Here is a 16,880-nt window from a genome sequence, read left to right on the forward strand (position 1 = left end):
GATCATCATCATTAACTTCCTCCCCAGTTGGTGTAGGCACCACAGGAACATCTTCCCGCGCTGCGCTACTTTCCGGTTCGGAAGGGGTGACTATCACCTCATCAAGTTCCACTTTCCTCCCACTTAATTCTTTCGAGAGAAACTCTTTCTCCAGAAAGGACCCGTTCTTGGCAACAAAGATCTTGCCTTCGGATCTGAGGTAGAAGGTATACCCAATGGTTTCCTTAGGGTATCCTATGAAGACGCATTTTTCCGATTTGGGTTCGAGCTTTTTAGGTTGAAGTTTCTTGACATAAGCATCGCATCCCCAAACTTTTAGAAACGACAACTTAGGTTTCTTCCCAAACCATAATTCATACGGTGTCGTCTCAACGGATTTCGATGGAGCCCTATTTAAAGTGAATGCGGCAGTCTCTAAAGCATAGCCCGAAAATGAGAGCGGTAAATCGGTAAGAGACATCATAGATCGCACCATATCCAATAGAGTGCGATTACGACGTTCGGACACACCATTTCGCTGAGGTGTTCCAGGCGGCGTGAGTTGTGAAACGATTCCACATTTCCTTAAGTGTGTGCCAAATTCGTGACTTAAATATTCCCCTCCACGATCTGATCGCAGGAACTTTATTTTCCTGTCACGTTGATTCTCAACCTCACTCTGAAATTCCTTGAACTTTTCAAAGGTTTCAGACTTGTGTTTCATTAGGTAGACATACCCATATCTACTTAAATCATCAGTGAGAGTGAGAACATAACGATAGCCACCGCGAGCCTCAACACTCATTGGACCGCACACATCAGTATGTATGATTTCCAATAAGTTGGTTGCTCGCTCCACTGTTCCGGAGAACGGAGTCTTGGTCATCTTACCCATGAGGCATGGTTCGCATGTGTCAAATGATTCGTAATCAAGAGACTCCAAAAGTCCATCTGCATGGAGCTTCTTCATGCTTTTGACACCAATGTGACCAAGGCGGCAGTGCCACAAGTATGTGGGACTATCGTTATCAACTTTACATCTTTTGGTATTCACACTATGAATATGTGTAACATCACGTTCGAGATTCATCAAGAATAAACCATTGACCAGCGGGGCATGACCATAAAACATATCTCTCATATAAATAGAACAACCATTATTCTCGGATTTAAATGAGTAGCCATCTCGAATTAAACGAGATCCAGATACAATGTTCATGCTCAAAGCTGGCACTAAATAACAATTATTGAGGTTTAAAACTAATCCCGTAGGTAAATGTAGAGGCAGCGTGCCGACGGCGATCACATCGACCTTGGAACCATTCCCGACGCGCATCGTCACCTCGTCCTTCGCCAGTCTCCGCTTATTCCGCAGCTCCTGTTTTGAGTTACAAATATGAGCAACCGCACCGGTATCAAATACCCAGGAGCTACTACGAGTACTGGTAAGGTACACATCAATTACATGTATATCACATATACCTTTGGTGTTGCCGGCCTTCTTGTCCGCTAAGTATTTGGGGCAGTTCTGCTTCCAGTGACCACTTCCCTTGCAATAAAAGCACTCAGTCTCAGGCTTGGGTCCATTCTTTGACTTCTTCCCGGCAACTGGCTTACCGGGCGCGGCAACTCCCTTGCCGTCCTTCTTGAAGTTCTTCTTACCCTTGCCTTTCTTGAACTTAGTGGTTTTATTCACCATCAACACTTGATGTTCCTTTTTGATCTCCACCTCCGCTGATTTCAGCATTGAATATACCTCAGGAATGGTCTTTTCCATCCCCTGCATATTGAAGTTCATCACAAAGCTCTTGTAGCTTGGTGGAAGCGACTGAAGGATTCTGTCAATGACCGCGTCATCCGGGAGATTAACTCCCAGCTGAGACAAGCGGTTGTGTAACCCAGACATTCTGAGTATGTGCTCACTGACAGAACTATTTTCCTCCATTTTACAACTGAAGAACTTGTCGGAGACTTCATATCTCTCGACCCGGGCATGAGCTTGGAAAACCATTTTCAGCTCTTCGAACATCTCATATGCTCCATGTTTCTCAAAATGCTTTTGGAGCCCCGGTTCTAAGCTGTAAAGCATGCCGCACTGAACGAGGGAGTAATCATCAGCACGTGATTGCCAAGCGTTCATAACGTCTTGGTTCTCTAGGATGGGTTCTTCACCTAGCGGTGCTTCTAGGACATAATCTTTCTTGGCAGCTATGAGGATGATCCTCAGGTTCCGGACCCAGTCCGTATAGTTGCTGCCATCATCTTTCAGCTTGATTTTCTTTAGGAACGCGTTGAAGTTGAGGACAACGTGGGCCATTTGATCTACAAGACATATTGTAAAGATTTTAGACTAAGTTCATGATAATTAAGTTCATCTAATCAAATTATTCAATGAACTCCCACTCAGATAGACATCCCTCTAGTCATCTAAGTGAAACATGATCCGAGTTAACTAGGCCGTGTCCGATCATCACGTGAGACGGACTAGTCAAGATTGGTGAACATCTCCATGTTGATCGTATCTTCTATACGACTCATGCTCGACCTTTCGGTCTTCCGTGTTCCGAGGCCATGTCTGTACATGCTAGGCTCGTCAAGTCAACCTAAGTGTATCGCGTGTGTTCCGAGGCCATGTCTGTACATGCTAGGCTCGTCAACACCCGTTGTATGCGAACGTTAGAATCTATCACACCCGATCATCACGTGATGCTTCGAAACAACGAACCTTCGAACACTTTCTTGAAATTATTATAAGGGATCATCTTACTTACTACCGTCGTTCTAAGAAAATAAGATGCAAAACATGATAAACATCACATGTAATCAAATAGTGACATGATATGGCCAATATCATTTTTCTCCTTTGATCTCCATCCTCGGGGCGCCATGATCATCTTCTTCACCGGCATGACACCATGATCTCCATCATCGTGTCTTCATGAAGTTGTCACGCCAACGATTACTTCTACTTCTATGGCTAACGCGTTTAGCAATAAAGTAAAGTAATTTACATGGCGTTATTCAATGACACGCAGGTCATACAAAAAAAATAAAGACAACTCCTATGGATCCTGCCGGTTGTCATACTCATCGACATGCAAGTCGTGATTCCTATTACAAGAATATGATCAATCTCATACATCACATATATCTCATTCATCACATCCTTTTGGCCATATCACATCACAAGGCAAATGCTGCAAAAACAAGTTAGACGTCCTCTAATTGTTGTTGCAAGTTTTTACGTGGCTTCTAGCAAGAACGTTTCTTACCTACGTAAAACCACCACGTGATATGCCAATTTCTATTTACCCTTCATAAGGACCCTTTTCATCGAATCCGTTCCGACTAAAGTGGGAGAGACAGACACCCGCTAGCCACCTTATGCAACTAGTGCATGTCAGTCGGTGGAACCTGTCTCACGTAAGCGTACGTGTAAGGTCGTTCCGGGCCGCTTCATCCCACAATACCGCCGAAACAAGATAAGACTAGTAGTGGCAAGAAAAATTGACAACATCTAAGCCCACAACTGCTTTGTGTTCTACTCGTGCATAGTAACTACGCATAGGCCTGGCTCATGATGCCACTGTTGGGGATCGTTGCAGAATTTTAAAATTGTCTACGCATCACCAAGATCCATCTATGGAGTTTACTAGCAACGAGGGGAAAGGAGTGCATCTACATACCCTTGTAGATCGCGAGCGGAAGCGTTCAAGTGAACGGGGTTGATGGAGTCGTACTCGTCGTGATCCAAATCACCGATGACCGAGCGCCGAACGGACGGCACCTCCGCGTTCAACACACGTACGGAGCAGCGTCGTCTCGTCCTTCTTGATCTAGCAAGGGGGAAGGAGAGATTGATGGAGATCCAGCAGCACGACGGTGTGGTGGTGGAAGTAGCGGGGATCCCGGCAGGGCTTCGCCAAGCGCAAGCGGGAGGGAGAGGTGTCACGGGAGGGAGAGGGAGGCGCCAGGGGCTAGGGTACAGCAGCCCTCCCTCCCCCCTTTATATAGGCCCCCTGGGGGGCGCCAGCCCTGGGATCCCATCTATGGGGGGGGGGGCGGCGGCCAAGGGGGGGAACTTCCCCCCCAAGTCAGGTGGGGCGCCCCCACCCCCAGGGTTTCCAACCCTAGGTGCAGGGGGAGGCCCATGGGGGCGCACCAGCCCACTAGGGGCTGGTTCCCCTCCCACTTCAGCCCATGGGGCCCTCCGGGATAGGTGGCCCCACCCGGTGGACCCCCGGGACCCTTCCGGTGGTCCCGGTACAATACCGATAACCCCCGAAACTTTCCCGGTGGCCGAAACTGGACTTCCTATATATAATTCTTCACCTCCGGACCATTCCGGAACTCCTCGTGACGTCCGGGATCTCATCCGGGACTCCGAACAACTTTCGGGTTTCCGCATACTAATATCTCTACAACCCTAGCGTCACCGAACCTTAAGTGTGTAGACCCTACGGGTTCGGGAGACATGCAGACATGACCGAGACGCCTCTCCGGTCAATAACCAACAGCGGGATCTGGATACCCATGTTGGCTCCCACATGTTCCACGATGATCTCATCGGATGAACCATGATGTCGAGGATTCAATCAATCCCGTATACAATTCCCTTTGTCAATCGGTACGTTACTTGCCCGAGATTCGATCGTCGGTATCCCAATACCTTGTTCAATCTCGTTACCGGTAAGTCACTTTACTCGTACCGCAATGCATGATCCCGTGGCTAACTCCTTAGTCACATTGAGCTCATTATGATGATGCATTACCGAGTGGGCCCAGAGATACCTCTCCGTCATACGGACTGACAAATCCCAGTCTCGATCCGTGCCAACCCAACAGACACTTTCGTAGATACCCGTAGTGTACCTTTATAGTCACCCAGTGTCACGACCGGATTTTTGGGATAATAATTTCCCAGAAAAAAAGGCCTTTGTGCTCACCAGCCCCAGGATTACTGTTAGCTGATGAGGCACCAACTTGATACAAGAATTCCAAGCAAGGTACAAAAATATGTAGTACAAGACCATTGAGGCCTAGGAGTACAACACTTGGTTTCTAATGGTTGAGGGCGGAAGCGGTTGGTACATCTACGTCTATGGGACTCCATTTCCCACAAGAACAGCTGACCAGGATAACTCCTATCTTCGCAAGGCTGCTATCGTCAACACGTAGGCTCCGAGGTTGTCATCGCGATGCTTATCTCCAAGCAAGGGATCTGGCCAAGACAATAGCCAGGGACAAGCCAGTGAGTACGTTTGAATGTACTCGCAAACATTAAGAACACGGGTATAATATAATACGGGACAATCATACTCCGAAATAATTATGATCACACGTCTGCCGCGAAAGTCTGCGTTGTTCGCATGCAGAGATAATATGAACATACAGTACGTGGGTGAGTACTATGAAAGTACTCGCAAGATAGCTCGAACATAAGATATAACAAAAGTAAACACGATGCATGCAGAGATAATATGAACATACAGTACGTGGGTGAGTACTATGAAAGTACTCGCAAGATAGCTCGAACATAAGATATAACAAAAGTAAACACGATGCATGAGAAAAGATTTAACAAGTGCAATCAGACATAGAGGTAATGATGCATGGGAAACAAAAGAGAAGTCGGGCGGTAGTCCTCCCGAAGTCCAAAAATAAAATACTGGGTGCCAAACGAGGGTCTAAATGACTCCTCGAGAGGAAACTGCAGGGATAATAATGCCGCAGTCGGGCGTCGGGGCGACACCACATAAAGGGCTCATAAGAGATAAATAAACAACAAGCATGCCGCAGTCGGGCGTCTGAGCGACACCACATAAAGGGCTTATAAAAGAATAATCACAGTGAGTAACCAGGAGATAGAACCATCCCAGGGGTACTCAATAAAATACATAATGTAAATGGTTAGTCCACAATAATAACAAAATTTAAGTATGATCCTCAGATGCCACAGGACATAAACACAAAATCTAGTTTAGCCGTTTCTCCATCCGAAGACCGTCACTGAGTTCTAGCTAATTCGTTCTCCATCCAAATACCGTTACTATGATCCAGTTAGCCGTGTCTCCATCCGAAAACCGTTACTAAGTTTAACTCAGACTGTGGTCCTTACTCAAGATCATGGCTATCCAACAGGATATATCCTCTGCAGAGGGGGTACTGTTTTCCCACGAGTAACGGATTTACTTAGTCCATCGGGACTAACTCCGCCTACGGCCTTTTAATTGAAAACACGCCTGACCTGCACACACCAGCTTAACTCACCGATGTCTGGAATCACCCACGACACCTGCCAAGCAAAACTCTAAGTGGGGAGGCTACAACCTCGACGTACCATGGGATCAAATTTCTATATGCGCGCTCTAAGGGGTGCCCCCCTCTCGGTCCCAACCGGAAACACCCAGGCCCCCGGACCAAGTGGCATGCCTACCGGAGGCCTCCGGTATCTTCCACTATGGCCTCTCTGTACGGTGTGTGCTTTGGTAAGGGGTTGACAACTTACTGAACCATACCCCGTCTGCGACAGGGACAAGTGGTGGTACCAACAAATAGGGAAGCTACTGACCAAGACTCGACCTACGACCGACTCAGGTGGTCCAAGTATCCTCCAACAATATTACCATTAGTGGAATAAATCACCACTCAACAAGCCTCTCCATGCCGTACCGGACATACTCGTCTCGACGAGGGACTAGGGACAAGCTCGTGTCTACCCAAGACCACGACTTTCCCGGCTTCCTTAAGGTATGCATGAGGAGCTTACGAGAATGATCCAAATCACTAGTGTATCCACTGCTGACCACAAAAATATCTCCAAAAAGCACTCATGCACGAGACTTTATCGTTACATAAAGATAACATATAATCCAAGCCAGAAGGTGTTGTAATTGTATCAAAACACCACAACAAAATATTATGCCAGAGTTCAGAAATGCTTGCCTTCAAGAGTATGCAAAGAATACACTTTTTTAAAAGCCTTCCCTTCTCTCCAAAATTCCTATTTGAGAAATATCCAAATAACAAATATTACCAACACAGTACAAAAAGTTGTCTCAAATATTTTTGAAATAAATCTTAAAATAAACTAGGTGGAATTTGAGAGAGGTAGGAAAAAGAATCAACTCATTTGGAGTTTATTTTAAAAGTTATAGCTGGTCAAAGTCTGGTCAAACTCTGTTTTTAAATAAAACCAGAAAAAGGAAAACGCTTCGAGGGGAATACGCTTTCGGGGTAGGGGAGACGTACTCCGTGGGTACACGCTTTCACTTAAACGGAGGAGATGGCGCGCGGGTCACGGACAGTGGGTCCAGAGGGCCCACTGGTCAGGTTTGACCGTTCCTCCCCCTCCCTCCTCTTCCCTGCCCGACGGGGGCGGGACTCCGGCGATCGCCGGCGACGAACGGCGGCTCCTCGAGGGCATCTGAGGGCAGGGATGGACTGGCCAGACCGAGGCGGTCCCCTTGGTGGTAGCTGGGTCGTCGGAGGTGGAAGGAATCGCCGGCGGCGAGCTCCGCGACGGAGGGGGCTACGGTGGTGAAGTGGTTTTTGGGCTCCGGTGGTCTCCGATCGAGGTTGGGTAGTTGGGCAGCTCCGCAAGGACGAGGGGAAGTTACTGGTGGCGTCGGTTGGGCGAAAGAGTGGCTGGCTGCGACGTATTGCACCGGAGTTTGGCGGCGGTCGAACTGGTCGGAGTTGGGGAAGATGGCCACTACGGGTCGATCCACTGCTTGGGGAGCGCTAGGAGGAAAGTCTGAGGTCGCCTGGGGTCTTGAACGAGCTCGGGGCTCCCTTAAATAGGTGCTCGAGGCTGGACCACGGCGGCTGGATAAGAACGACGACGAGTCACCGTTTCTGTAGCTGCAGGGCGCCGTGGCGGCGACGAACGCGTGCCGACGAGCTTCGGGATAAGATCGAGCTATTCACAGGGGCAGCTGGCGCGCTGGTGTGGTTTGGGCGGTGCCGAACATGGCAGAGGCCGCTGCCGACGCCGGCGTGCCGCCAAGGGCGCTGCCAGCGGTGCTGCAGGGCGCCAGAGATGGTGTGGAGAGGAGGCGAGCTAGTGCGTGGTTCAGCGATGGAGCAGGGGCCAGGGACGGGTCGCGTCGAGTGTGGCAGTGCGGCGCGGCGGCTCAGTGCGCGCGCGTGCAAAACGTGCGCTCTGGGCGCGCCCAGAGCATGCACGGAACCTGCTCGACGAAATGCCAGGATGGTCTAGAGCGCGAGGGTGGAGCTGGCAATTAACAGGATTAGGATAGAGACAGCCAGGAGTTCAGTGGACAAGGTTGCTGGGTTAATGGAGCAAGTTCATAGTGCAAACAAAGAACTCATGCCAAAACAGACTGTGCACACCAAGTGTTCGACAGAATGCCAAATGCACTTAGGCAACTCTTGGAGTGGCCAAAATCTCCAGATCAGGGTCTCTTTAGGTGCAGAAGATGGTGGCAAGATCATATGGGCAAAACCAGAAAGTTGTTAGTGCAAGTTTTGCAAAACTTCAGTTTTGGACAGAGAGAAAAAGGGTTTATTGCATGCACTTCAAAACCTCCAATGAGTCCACTCTCCTGGACTTAAGGGTTTTGAAGGGAGGGCTACAAGTAGGAAAAAGGGTCATGGGCACCAAAGCAAAATAAAATAGGGTTGCAGTTCAAATCACCAAACTGGACCAGAATGAAAAAGAGGTTGATTCACTCAATTTTCTCAAAGAACATCACTGGGTTTTTGCATGAAGATGAATTGTATGCATCCACTAACATCTCCAAACACTTGGAAGAATTTTTAAAGAAATATTTAAATGGGTTGTAGTGCAAAAGTGCCTTCTGGACCAGATTGGAAAAGTTGGTGTAGAGCTCAAAATCTCCAATGGCCAAAAGGTATTTTAGCATAAAAGTGATGTGGAAACACCACATGACATCCCCAAATTTTGGTGGAAATTTTAATTGCATTTGTCAAATGGTTGTAGTGCAAAACAGGCTCCAAATGCAAAAGAAATCATTTTAAGAGAATAAAGCTCTGAGAAAACAAATCTTGCAATTTAAATCCACTGATAAATAATTGTTTTATTAAAGAGAGTATTCAAGTCCAACAATACTCTTTGAAGGTTTTTCCACTAGAGGCAAAAATCCAAAATCACAAAGGGTAAATCTTGACAAAATGGAAAAGTTTTATTTCCTGGCAACATTTTAATAAACAAAACAAGGTCAAAATTTTGGGTGTCACACCCAGTTACGTTGTGACGTTTGGTACACCCAAAGCACTCCTACGGTATCCGGGAGTTGCACGATCTCATGGTCTAAGGAAATGATACTTGACATTGGAAAAGCTCTAGCAAACGAACTACACGATCTTTTGTGCTATGCTTAGGATTGGGTCTTGTCCATCACATCATTCTCCTAATGATGTGATCCCGTTATCAATGACATCCAATGTCCATAGTCAGGAAACCATGACTATCTGTTGATCAACGAGCTAGTCAACTAGAGGCTTACTAGGGACACGTTGTGGTCTATGTATTCACACATGTATTACGATTTCCGGATAACACAATTATAGCATGAACAATAGACAATTATCATGAACAAGGAAATATAATAATAACCATTTATTATTGCCTCTAGGGCATATTTCCAACAATAACCATACACAAAGCTCGGTTATCACAAAGCTCGCAAATACTTTCGTTGATAGAGCATCTATTATTTTATGAATACACAGAGCTTGCAAAAAAATACAATAAAGGTACAACACAAAACACAAGAAGAAATAGAACATTTTCACTAGACGAGCAGTATTATTTTGTGAATATGCAAAGCTTACAAATAAAAGAGTATAAGAAAGGCAACACAAAACGCAAAAAAGGCACAAATAAGTATGCTCCAAGGAGAGAGATATGGTATGCTCAGCTCGGTCCAAACAAAGCAAAACAGAATTAAACCCTTTTAGCCCAGACTCTAGCCATGGAAGGTAAGGAGCCTCGAGAGTGCCTCGAGATTGGCAAATAGGCTGGAGGATCCATGAAAGACAAAGAGCATTGAGACTACCTAGAGATCAACAAGTAGACTGCACATCAACAAGTAGGCTACATAAGTTGCCATCGAGATTGCCTACAGATCAAAGACAAATGCCATGAGGAAAGTGTCGGCGAAGTCATACATTGCACCCTAGATGTCCATGCCTTGAGAGGAAGCCTGAACCAACGTGACATCCAATATCCCTAGATCCAACGTGCAAACAAGACAACGCCTTCAAAAAATAGAGTGATGTGTCGCCATCCTCTATGTTCGGACCTAGGGTTCCCCCCTATGCTTGAAGAGAGGCCCAGATAAATGACATGGCAACACCTCCAAGAAGGGGATGACAGTCGCGAGTGTCACCGATGTCAGCATCGGCAACCGAGTAAGGATATATCTTTGGTATGAGTCTAAGCAATCTCATATCCATAAAAAAGATAGGAAAAATATCCAGAGACGAGGAAATCACGTCGTTGTTCAGAACCGCCACCACAAGAAGGGGAGGTGCGCCTGTTGCCGCAAGGCTGCACTAGTGTTGGAAATACGCCCTAGAGGCAATAATAAAGTGGTTATTTTTATATTTCCTTGTTCATCATAATCGTTTATTATCCATGCTATAATTGTATTGACCGGAAACTCAAATACATGTGTGGATACATAGATAACAAATTGTCCCTAGTAAGCCTCTAAAGGACTAGCTCGTTGATCAATGGCTATGGTTTCCTAGTCATAGACATGATTTGTCATTTGATAACGGGATCATATCATTAGGAGAATGATGTGATGGACAAGACCCAAACTATGAACGTAGCATATGATCGTGTCAAGTTTATTGCTATCGTTTTCTGCATGTCAAGTATATGTTCCAATGACCATGAGATCGAACTCACTGACACCGGAGGAGTACCTTGTGAGTACCAAACGTCGCAACGTAACTGGGTGACTATAAAGGAGCTCTACAGGTATCTTCGAGGGTGTCTGTTGAGGTTGCATGGATCAAGACTGGGATTTGTCACTCCGTATGACGGAGAGGTATCTCAGGGCCCACTCGGTAATACAACATCACAATAAGCTTGCAAGCAATGTGACTAAAGAGTTAGCCACGGGATCTTGTATTACGGAACGAGTAAAGAGACTTGTCAGTTACGAGATGAACTAGGTATGGAGATACCGAAGATCGAATCTCGGGAAAGTAACATACCAATAGACAAAGGGAACTGCATGAAGGAAATATGCCCTAGAGGCAATAATAAAGTTGTTATTTTATATTTCCTTATTCATGATAAAGGTCTATTATTCATGCTAGAATTGTATTGATCGGAAACCTAAATACATGTGTGAATACATAGGCAAACACCGTGTCCCTAGTGAGCCTCTACTTGACTAGCTCGTTGATCAAACATGGTTAAGGTCTCCTAACCATGGACATGAGTTGTCATTTGATAACGGGATCACATCATTAGTAGAATGATGTGATGGACAAGACCCATCCGTTTGTTGGGAAACGTAGCATGCAATTTCAAAAATTTCCTACGCTCACGCAAGATCTATCTAGCAGATGCATAGAAATGAGAGGGGAGAGTGTCTCTACGTACCCTCGTAGACCGTTAAGCGGAAGCGTTTATCACGCGGTTGATGTATTCATACTCTTCACGATCCGATCACGGTCCAAACGTTCTAGTGCCGAACGGACGACACATCCGAGCTTAGCACATGTGTGGCTCGATGATGTCTCCTCCTTCTTGATCTAGCAAGCGGGAGAGGAGAAGTAGATGGGATCACAACCAACACGACGGCATGGTGGTGATGGTCGTGGTGGAACACCGACAGCGCTTCGCTAAGCGTCACCGGGACGAGGCGGTGGAACTACGGAGTAACGGGAGAGAGAGGGGCACCAAGGGCTTGGTGTGTTCTCTTGGGGCACCCCCTCCCCTCTATATATAGGTGGAGGGGCGTGGTAAACATCCCCTCCAAGCCCTAGGGCGCAGCTAAGGGGGAGAGGACTTGGACTCCAAGTCCAATCCTATTCCTACTAGGACTCCTTCGTTTTTTGCATTCCCTAGCCACATGGGCTTGTGAGGACTTGGCGCGCTTAGCCCAATAAGGCCAGGGCGCCTCCCCACAGCCCATGCTAACCCTTGGGTCGTGGTGGAACCACTTGTGGACTTCCGGACCCCTCCAGAACCTTCTAGAAGCTTCCTGATACAATACCGAAAAAACTGCATCTTTTTCCGAAACCCAAAATATGACTTCCCATATATAAATCTTTACCTCTCGGCCATTCCGAGACTCCTCGTGACGTCCGGGGTCTCATTCAGGACTCCGAACAGCATTTGGTTACCACTCATCAAATATCCCAATACTACTCTAGCGTTAACGAACGTTAAGCGTGCGACCCTGCGGGTTCGGGAATTATGTAGTCATGACCGAGACACTTCTCCGGTCAATAACCAACTTCGGAACCTGGATGCTCATATTGGCTCCTACATATTCTACGAAGATCTTTATCGGTCGAACCGTTATGACAACATAAGTTATTCCCTTTGTCTATCGGTATGTTACTTGCCCGAGATTCGATTGTCGGTATCTTCATACCTAGTTCAATCTCGTTACTGGCAAGTCTCTTTACTCGTTCTATAATACATCATCCCGCAACTAACTCATTAGTCACATTGCTTGCAAGGCTTATTATGATGTGCAGTACCGAGAGGGCCCAGAGATACCTCTCCGATACTCGGAGTGACAAATCCTAATCTTGATCTATGCCAACCCAACAAACACCTTCCGAGATACCTGTAGAGCATCTTTATAATCACCCAGTTACGTTGTGACGTTTGATAGCACACAAGGCATTCCTCCGGTATCCGGGAGTTGCATAATCTCATAATCGAAGGAATATGTATTTGACATGAAGAAAGCAATAGCAATAAACTGAACGATCATTAAGCTAAGCTAACGGATGGGTCTTGTCCATCACATCATTCTCCTAATGATGTGATCCCGTTCATCAAATGACAACACATGTCTATGGTTAGGAAACTTAACCATCTTTGATTAACGAGCTAGTCTAGTAGAGGCTTACTAGGGACACAGTGTTTTGTCTATGTATCCACACATGTATCAAGTTCCGGGTTAATACAATTCTAGCATGAATAATAAACATTTATCATGAGAAAAAGAAATATAAAATAACAACTTTATTATTGCCGCTAGGGCATATTTCCTTCAGTCTCCCACTTGCACTAGAGTCAATAATCTAGTTCACATTGCCATGTGATTGAAAACCAATAGTTCACATCTTTATGTGATTAGCACCCAAAAAGTACTAAGGTGTGATCATGTTTTGCTTGTGAGAGAAGTTTAGTCAACAGGTGTGCCACATTCAGATCCGTATGTATTTTGCAAATTTCTATGTCTACAATGCTCTGCATGGAGCTACTCTAGCTAATTGCTCCCACTTTCAACATGTATCCAGATTGAGACTCAGAGTCATCCGGATCAGTGTCAAAGCTTGTATCGACATAACCCTTTACGACGAACTCTTTGTCACCTCCATAACCGAGAAACATTTCCTTAGTCCTCTTTAGTTACCTAAGGATAATTTTGATCGATGTCCAGTGATCTACTCCTGGACCACTATTGTATCCCCTTGCTAAACTCATGGTAAGGTACATAATAGGTCTGGTATACAGCATGGCATACTTTATAGAACCTATGGTTGAGGCATAGGGAATGACTTTCATTCTCTCTCTATCTTCTTCCGTGGTCGAGTTTTGAGTCTTACTCAACTTAATACCTTACAACTCAGGCAAGAACTTCTTCTTTGACTGATCCATTTTGAACTCCTTCAAAATCTTACCAAGGTATGTACTCGTTGAAAGTCTTATCAAGCGTCTTGATCTATCTCTATAGATCTTGATGCCCAATATGTAAATAGCTTCACCGAGGTCTTTATTTGAAAACTCATTTCAAACACTCCTTTTTGCTTTCCATAAAATTCTACATCATTTCCGATAAACAATATGTCATTCACATATACTTATAAGAAAGGCTGTAGTGCACCCACTCACTTTCTTGTAAATACAGGCTTCACCGCAAGTCTGTATAAAACTATATGCTTTGATGAACTTATCAAAGCGTATATTCCAAGTCCGAGATGCTTGCACCAGTCCATAGATGGATCGCTGGAGTTTGCACACTTTGTTAGCACCTTTAGGATAGACAAAACATTTTGGTTGCATCATATACTGTTGGGAAACGCAGTAATTTCAAAAAAAAATCATACAATCACGCAAGATCTATCTATGTGATGCATAGCAACGAGAGGGGAGAGTGTTGTCTACGTACCCTCATAGACCGAAAGCGGAAGTGTTATGACAACGCGGTTGATGTAGTCGTACATCTTCATGATCCGACCGATCCTAGCACCAAAGGTACGGCACCTCCGCGATCTGCACATGTTCAGCTCAGTGACGTCCCACAAACTCTAGATCCAGCTGAGGTCGAGGGAGAGTTTCGTCAGCACGACGGCGTGATGACGGTGATGATGAAGTTACCAACGTAGGGCTTCACCTAAGCACTACAACGATATGACCGAGGTAGAAATTTGTGGAGGGGGGCACCGCACACGGCTAAGACAACTGTCAACTTGTGTGTTCTAGGGTCCCCCTGCCCCCGTATATAAAGGAGCAAGGGGGAGGCCGGCCGGCCCTCATGGGGCGCTCCCCAAGTAGGATTCCTACTAGGAATCCTATTCCTAGTAGGTTTCCAACAAGGGAAGAGAGGGGGAAGGAAGGAGAGGGAGAGTGGGAGAAGGAAAGGGGGCGCCGCCCCCTTCCCTAGTCAAATTCAGACCCAAGGGGGAGAGGGCGCGCGGCCTGCCCTAGCCGCCCCTCTCTCTCTCCACTAAGGCCCATGTGGCCCATTAGTTCCCCCGGGGGGTTCCGGTAACCCTTCGGCACTTCGGTTTTATCCGAAACTTCTTCTGAACATTTCTGGTGTCCGAATATAGTCCTCCAATATATCAATCTTTATGTCTCGACCATTTCGAGACTCCTCGTCATGTCGGTGATCACATCCGGGACTCCGAACTACCTTCGGTACATCAAAACACATAAACTCATAATACCAATCATCACCGAACGTTAAGCGTGCGGACCCTACGGGTTCGAGAACTATGTAGACATGACCGAGACTCACTTCCGGTCAATAACCAATAGCGGAACCTGGATGCTCATATTGGTTCCTACATATTCTACGAAGATCTTTATCGGTCAAACCGCATAACAACATACGTTGTTCCCTTTGTCATCGGTATGTTACTTGCTCGAGATTCGATCGTCGGTATCTCAATACCTAGTTCAATCTCGTTACCGGCAAGTCTCTTTTCTCGTTCCGTAATGCATCATCCCACAACTAACTCATTAGTCACATTGCTTGCAAGGCTTATAGTGATGTGCATTACCGAGAGGGCCCAGAGATACCTCTCCGTAACATGGAGTGACAAATCCTAATCTCGATCTATGCCAACCCAACAAACACCATCGAAGACACCTATAGAGCATCTTTATAATCATCCAGTTACGTTGTGACGTTTGATAGAACACTAAGTGTTCCTCCGGTATTCGGGAGTTGCATAATCTCATAGTCATAGGAACATGTATAAGTTATGAAGAAAGCTATAACAATAAACTAAACGATCATAGTGCTAAGCTAACGGATGGGTCAAGTCAATCACATCATTCTCTAATGATGTGATCCCGTTCATCAAATGACAACACATGTCTATGGTTAGGAAACTTAACCATCTTTGATTAATGAGCTAGTCAAAGTAGAGGCATACTAGTGACACTCAGTTTGTCTATGTATTCACACATGTACTAAGTTTCTGGTTAATACAATTCTAGCATGAATAATAAACATTTATCATGATATAAGGAAATATAAATAACAACTTTATTATTGCCTCTAGGGCATATTTCCTTGAGTCTCCCACTTGCACTAGAGTCAATAATCTAGATTACATTGTAATGATTCTAACACCCATGGAGTCTTGGTGCTGATCATGTTTTGCTCGTGAGAGAGGCTTAGTCAACGGGTCTGCAACATTTAGATCCGTATTTATCTTGCAAATCTCTATGTCCCCTTCCGACACCTGATGACGGATGGAATTGAAGCGTCTCTTGATGTGCTTGGTTCTCTTGTGAAATCTGGATTCCTTCGCGAAGGCAATTGCTCCAGTATTGTCACAAAAGATTTTCATTGGACCCGATGCACTAGGTATGACACCTAGATCGGATATGAACTCCTTCATCCAGACTCCTTCATTTGCTGCTTCCGAAGCAGCTATGTATTCCGCTTCACACGTAGATCCTGCCACGACGCTCTGCTTAGAACTGCACCAACTGACAGCTCAACCATTCAATATAAACATGTATCCGGTTTGCGACTTAGAGTCATCTAGATCAGTGTCAAAGCTTGCATCGACATAACCATTTACGACGAGCTCTTTGTCACTGTCGGTCTCAAAACCGACGGATCTCGGGCAGGGGGTCCCGAACTGTGCGTCTAGGATCGATGGTAACAGGAGATGGGGGACACGATGTTTACCTAGGTTCAGGCCCTCTCTATGGAGGTAATACCCTACTTCCTGCTTGATTGATCTTGATGAATACGAGTATTACAAGATTTGATCTACCACGAGATCGTAATGGCTAAACCCTAGAAGTCTAGCCTATATGAATATGGTAATGAATATCCGTCCATCCGGACTACTGCCTCCGGTTTATATAGACACCGGAGGGATCTAGGGTTTACATAGAGTCGGTTACATAGGAGGGAATCTTCATAGTTGATCGCCAAGCTTGCCTTCCACGCCAAGGAGAGTCC

This window comes from Triticum aestivum, chromosome 1D, assembly GCF_018294505.1.
Source record: "Triticum aestivum cultivar Chinese Spring chromosome 1D, IWGSC CS RefSeq v2.1, whole genome shotgun sequence".
In the NCBI taxonomy this organism is placed as follows: Eukaryota; Viridiplantae; Streptophyta; class Magnoliopsida; order Poales; family Poaceae; genus Triticum; species Triticum aestivum.